The following is a 6,410-nucleotide window of genomic DNA, read 5'->3' on the forward strand; positions in this document are numbered from 1 at the left end:
TCTGAACTCCGCAAGTGTTGAGCATATGTCATTAGCCAGGTGACGTCAGGTGATGCCATCAGACAGGTGACGCCATCAGCCAGGTGACGCCATCAGCCTGGTGACGCCATTAGCCAGGTGACGCCATCAGCCTGGTGACGCCATTAGCCAGGTGATGCCCTCAGCCAGGTGACGCCATTAGCCAGGTGATGCCATCAGCCAGGTGACGTCATCAGTCAGGTGACTCCATCAGCCAGGTGACGCCATCAGCCAGGTGACGCCATCAGCCTGGTGACGCCATTAGCCAGGTGATGCCCTCAGCCATGTGACGCCATCAGCCAGGTGACGTGAAGTTAGCCTCTGTGCCGGGACGGTAACCGTGGCGGAAACCTGGGCCCTTTTCTGATTATAGGTCTTCTATTGTTACTGATGTCTGGCGAAAAATATACCGCTCCCTGGAAAGAAAATAAACACACATGAAAAGATCAAATCCCCAAACATACTAACAGTGCATGGAGATGATAATAATAATAATATCAATTTAATAGGCGATATTTCAACAAATTTTTAACCTAGCATCATTTGTGTTTTCCTTACAGTCCATCATTCACTCTCTTGTATAGCGGCAAACAGTATAAGATTGTAAAAGGAACTTTGGAGAGTTTAATTTTGAACTTCCTTCTCGAGTGAAGAACATTAAAAGCATAGATATCACCTAGCAAAACCTAGCATCATTTGTGTTTTCCTTACAGTCCATCATTCACTCTCTTGTATAGCGGCAAACAGTATAAGATTGTAAAAGGAACTTTGGAGAGTTTAATTTTGAACTTCCTTCTCGAGTGAAGAACATTAAAAGCATAGAAAAGATTCGTGCTAGAAACATTGGGCTAACCCCCCCCCCCCCCTTGTATCATAGTCAATAATATATGTCTACAAGAAAGACATTGCAATATTACCGTGCTCGGTTCGCAGGCTCTATGTCCACCAATAATTCCAGAAACACCTGGTGAACAATGTGGATCACGATGGCGTGGACCACCGATCGGGACCCGTCTGGCCCGCCTGGCGCCGCCTCCAGGAACACCCGGCCGCCCTACCTTCTCTGTAAGGAAGAGAGAGAGAGAGAGATCACACGTACGATCACCTTTTGATTGTTGCCGCCGAAGGCGGCTAGTTTATTGTGCACCCCATACTCATCCTGTGAGCGGTAGCGCAAAAGCATTACAGAGGGCACAAAAGGTCTTTATCAGACCTCATCTTAGATTATTACATAAACAATTTCTTCAATCCTTCACACCTTATAGATACAATGTCAGCTAGTTACAGAGAAAGTGCTATTACAAGAGCTACATATTTACAGTAAGTCATCATACATTAATGGTAGGTCTTGTCGTTAATACATAATAGTTTGGCCAATGGGGATATTACAGAGTCATAGGGAAGCTTCTGTTTATTATTAGTCCTCACAATACACTACTTGTTTCTGAATCTCATATGTCGTTCATCTACTGGAAGCAAAATGTGGGTACAGTGCAAGGATTTCAGGTAATTTATCCATGGTAATAAGATAGGTTGCCATATCATACAGAGTGAGCTTAGATTTATCTCTAAAAGGCTCAATTTTACAACAATCCAAGATATAGTGTTCGAGTGTGTGTCCCTGCCTATGTCCACACACTTTACACTTTACTTCATCTAGATCCCTATACAAGCCGAACTGCCAGAGATACTTGTAGCCAAGTCTTATACGAGCTGTGACAACATCTGTTAGTCTGCTGACTTTGTTACTTGCCCCATACACATGTTTTACTTCACACATTTCATTGTGATGAACAATGGACCTACTAGTTCCAGTTTGCACTGTTCTTCTTTCTTCAAATCCATCTAGGAGTTCTCGTCTAATGACACTTTTAAGGGACCTATTTGATAACTCAAGATTCCATTCAATACTGTCTTTATTTACTGCAGCCTTAGCAAGGGCGTCAACTTTGTCATGTTCCTGCATGCCAATGTGAGAAGGAATCCACAACATTTTTATATTTACCCTCTTGCTAAGTATTCTTACATATCTACGTCTACCTTCCAAGACAAGCACGTTATTACTTGATTGCAAACTGTTTATTGCTCGTAGTGAGGATAGGGAGTCAGAAATAATTAAGCTGTCTACTTCAGTGTTGTCAATAATTTCGAGTGCTACCAGTATCGCTACCAACTCGGCTTGCATTGTGGACGCCCAGTTACTAATTCGGATATTACGATCACCTGTATCTCCTGCGGCTCGTCTGGGAGCAGGAGACATCAGTGTTAACATCAGTGTTACGGTGAAAAGCTAATATAAATCTACATTTACTAATATTACAATAGCAATTTTTGTAAGATTTGAAAACAGATGCATATCGTATGGTTATAACTTTTGTTGCTATATTACGGCAACATATAAGAGGACAGATGCATTAGGGTAGCTACCAGACAGAGCCGGTGAGGGAGCGCCACAGAGCAGCAACACAACCACCCACGCCAGGAAGGTCACCCAGCCAGTCATCATCCTTCACCTGTGGAATCATTTATATGAGTCAGGTAATATAAAATAATCAGAGATATTTAAGAAATTGATCTTATGTAGTGTGAGTAATAATCAGGTGAAATGCATTTATTCATCACAGATGTCACAATGGTCAAAAGAGCCATTGCTTTGATTGTTGCAAGTTCGGAGTTCGATTCCCCGATAGTGCTAGAGGGTTGGCACCATTCCATTACTCCGTCATCATGTCCCAGCTCTTGGTCCGTCCAGGTATTACTCGACAAAGGAATGAGATTCTCACTGTGTAGTCTGTGATCCCTCAATTGTGAGATGTGAGCACCTCAACCTCATAACACCTATGATGCAAGACAAAACCACGTCATCCTCACAGGACCTGTGGCGCGTCCGGCTGCACCACAGGTCTAACTCATCACACCTGTAGTGTAGTATGAGAGTGCGTCTACCTCTTAACACACATGGTGCAGGTGGCTATCTTTAGGTTATCTTCCAATGATTTCGGGCTTTAGTGTCCCCACGGCCCGGTCCTCGACCAGGCCTCCACCCCCAGGAAGCAGCCCGTGACAGCTGACTAACTCCCATGTACCTATTTACTGCTAGGTCACAGGGGCATCAGGGTGAAAGAAACTCTGCCCATTGTTTCTCGCCGGCGCCCGGGAACGAACCTGGGAACACACTATCACGGGTCCAGTGTTCTGTCCGCTCAGCCGCCGGCTGTGCAAGCACAATTACCACATAACACATATGGTACAGGAGCCAAGCACCGTCATCTCTTAACACTTGTGGTGCAGGACACAAGCTCGCTTACCACATAATACGTTTGGTGTGGGATGCAAGCACATTTACCACAAAATACATAAGGTACAGGACGCAAGCATGCTTATCTCGTATTACCTGTGGTGTAGAATACGAGCACTTCTACTACATAGCACTTTTGGTGCTTGACACAGGCACGTCTACCTTATAACACCTGTGGTACAAGACGCAGGCACGTCTAACTCATAACACCTGTGGTGCAGGACGCAGGCACGCCTACCTTATAACACCTGTGGTACAGGACGCAGGCACGTCTACCCTATAACACCTGGGGTACTGGACGCAGGCACGTCTACCCTATAACACCTGTGGTACAGGACGCAGGCACGTCTACCTTATAACACCTGTGGTACAGGACGCAGGCACGTCTACCCTATAACACCTGTGGTACTGGACGCAGGCACGTCTACCTCATAACACCTGTGGTGCAGGACGCAGGCACGTCTACCTTATAACACCTGTGGTACAGGACGCAGGCACGTCTACCCTATAACACCTGGGGTACTGGACGCAGGCACGTCTACCTTATAACACCCGTGGTACAGGACGCAGGCACGTCTACCTTATAACACCTGTGGTACAGAACGCGGGCACGTCTACCTCATAACACCTGTGGTACTGGACGCAGGCACGTCTACCTCATAACACCTGTGGTACAGAACGCGGGCACGTCTACCTCATAAAACCTGTGGTACTGGACGCAGGCACGCCTACCTCATAACACCTGTGGTACAGAACGCGGGCACGTCTACCTCATAAAACCTGTGGTACTGGACGCAGGCACGCCTACCTCATAACACCTGTGGTACAGAACGCGGGCACGTCTACCTCATAAAACCTGTGGTACTGGACGCAGGCACGTCTACCTTATAACATCTGTGGTACAGGACGCAGGCACGTCTACCGCATACCATCTGTGGTTCAAGATGCTTGTACGTCTACCACATCAAGGCTGTGTTGCAGGATGCAAGCACCAATAACATTACAACCTCTCCTCTCAACTATTACTCATTCTCATTCCGTTCGTTATGGTCCTCAACGTACAAATTACAAAGTACTATGAAAAGTTGTTAGCACACAACTATCCCCATCTTCTATGCATCGGCAGGAGAGGTTAGGTGGGGGGCATGGGTGCATTCGTTACTGGTTAGGTTAACACTTTATATATAAAACTTTGTGTTCAAGTAAGAGACCCGGGCAGACCACGAGCCACTTGCCCAGTGTCGTCCAACACCGGGAAAAGTTAATTTCTTAAGGTGAGGCCACGAGTGGTCGTGGCGGCCCCCGGAGCGTGGACGTCGTGCTCCAGGGAAGCCTAGCGAGGAGCATCCACTTTGAGGTATGCTCTTACCACTGGCACACCGCCCTACTGACCAGCCACTGAAAAGGAAAAATAGTGCTACTAAAAAGGAAAATATGTATGCACGAAGGTTTTAAAAAGTAAAGTTTACCGTTTATCGTTGGTAGTCAAGTTTTGATGCCACACTTTGGTCTGTGTGTGTGGGGGAGCGACCTGCCGGCTTCACTGGCGTCTCTACCTGTGCTGTGCTGGCTGGTCTTGCGCTTAAATGTCTTACCGTGGACGTCAGTAGGTGGAAAAACTCGTTTCACTACTTGAGTCTCGAGCTTTCATTTGTTATTACCGGCAAGAATTTTCCTGTTTTCTAAGATCTTGTCTGGTGCTAATATTCACTCACCCGACTTTCTATTGTTTTCTCTCCCGTAATGTAAGCAATATGGAGGTGCGCGAGTGAGCGCGATCATCGTTTCCTATCAGCGTTTATTTTTGTTTGTGGTTCACAGGGCCGCTCAGTTTTCTGGTGTTCCTTCATCCTCTGTTCGTTTGCTGGGTCACTCTCACCACCCGCGGACATTATTACCCCGTCCTACAGTGTGACTTACAGATTACCACAACTTCATTGAGATGAAACAATCTATGAATCTTTTTCTTACTATCTTCCATTTGTTTTCTTCCATCTCGTCTTCGTTTTACCCCGTACAAAAGGTTGAGTACAGATATTGGTACGAAATTGTACATTGTTACAATAAAAAAATATATTTTTGTAACATGGCATTTTGGAGCAGTGAACAGTGGAATCGGCCAACAATTTAATATTCGACCCGGCCAGGCCAGGACGGCATGTTTTGGTCCCTTTTCGTACCTCCTGATGCCCCCCCCCCCCCCATTCATGTAAGAGCAATAGGTACACCAGCTGTTGTGGGTTGCATCTTGGGGACTACCTGTCGCTGGGTTGGACGACTTCCAAGAGGCTAACAAGATTTCTGTCGCCGACTTTGCGATACTAATCCAATTATATGATGTAAATTCAGACCCGAAAACTGTCCCATAATATTCATGTGAGTTCATTCTTAAGTACATTTTAGACTATAAAAATTCGCGAAATTGTGCTTCTAACTAAAAGTCAAAGATTGTACTTTCAATCGTACAGGAGTATAAAACAGATGTCGATATACTACGGCAACATATAAGAGAACAGATGCATTAGGGTAGCTACCAGACAGAGCCGGTGAGGGAGCGCCACAGAGCAGCAACACAGCCACCCACGCCAGGAAGGTCACCCAGCCAGTCATCATCCTTCACCTGTGATGAAGGTGAACATTCCCGTAGAGCCTCTTGTTGGGAAGCTTAGTGCTCTCCCTTTCCACAGCTCGTATTGAATGTGGGCACAGAGCGCTCCCTTCCCACAGCTCACCTTACGCTTGACTCTAATATGTAAAGAGCTTAGTCATGTTTAGTTCAGGGCTTTAACTACAGAATTCAAGTATGTTAAAAATAACTGCAGCTCTTACTTTTACTCATAACTCTTTTAACGAAGGATACACATAGACAGAAAATTATAAACATACAAATCTCGCCGTTTGGCCACATTTTTCAGTGATGTGTGCTTAGAAAAGAACTTGTTCTTCATTAGTTAAGTTGCAAACCTGATAAGTTACGCATCTCTGAGTCTCTAGCGATGACAACACATTCGCTTCTGTTCTGTAATTCACTAAGATGGCTGATATATTCAACTTTGTCACATAGAAGCATCATTAAGCAGACAGCTGAACTGAC

The 6,410-nt window shown here is 45.5% G+C and overlaps 1 long non-coding RNA gene across 1 annotated transcript; it reads right to left on the bottom strand.

Annotated features, from left to right (window-relative positions):
• Nucleotides 1-965: 965 nt before the first annotated feature.
• LOC138372747 (uncharacterized) lies at nt 966-4,930 on the bottom strand. The gene is made up of 3 exons (XR_011230924.1): nt 4,786-4,930; nt 2,446-2,531; nt 966-1,081 (listed from the first exon to the last, which is right to left on the bottom strand). It is a non-coding gene; the product is annotated as an uncharacterized lncRNA (long non-coding RNA).
• Between the last annotated feature and the right edge of the window lie 1,480 nt (nt 4,931-6,410).

This window comes from Procambarus clarkii, chromosome 39 (genome assembly GCF_040958095.1).
Source record: "Procambarus clarkii isolate CNS0578487 chromosome 39, FALCON_Pclarkii_2.0, whole genome shotgun sequence".
NCBI lineage: Eukaryota > Metazoa > Arthropoda > Malacostraca > Decapoda > Cambaridae > Procambarus > Procambarus clarkii.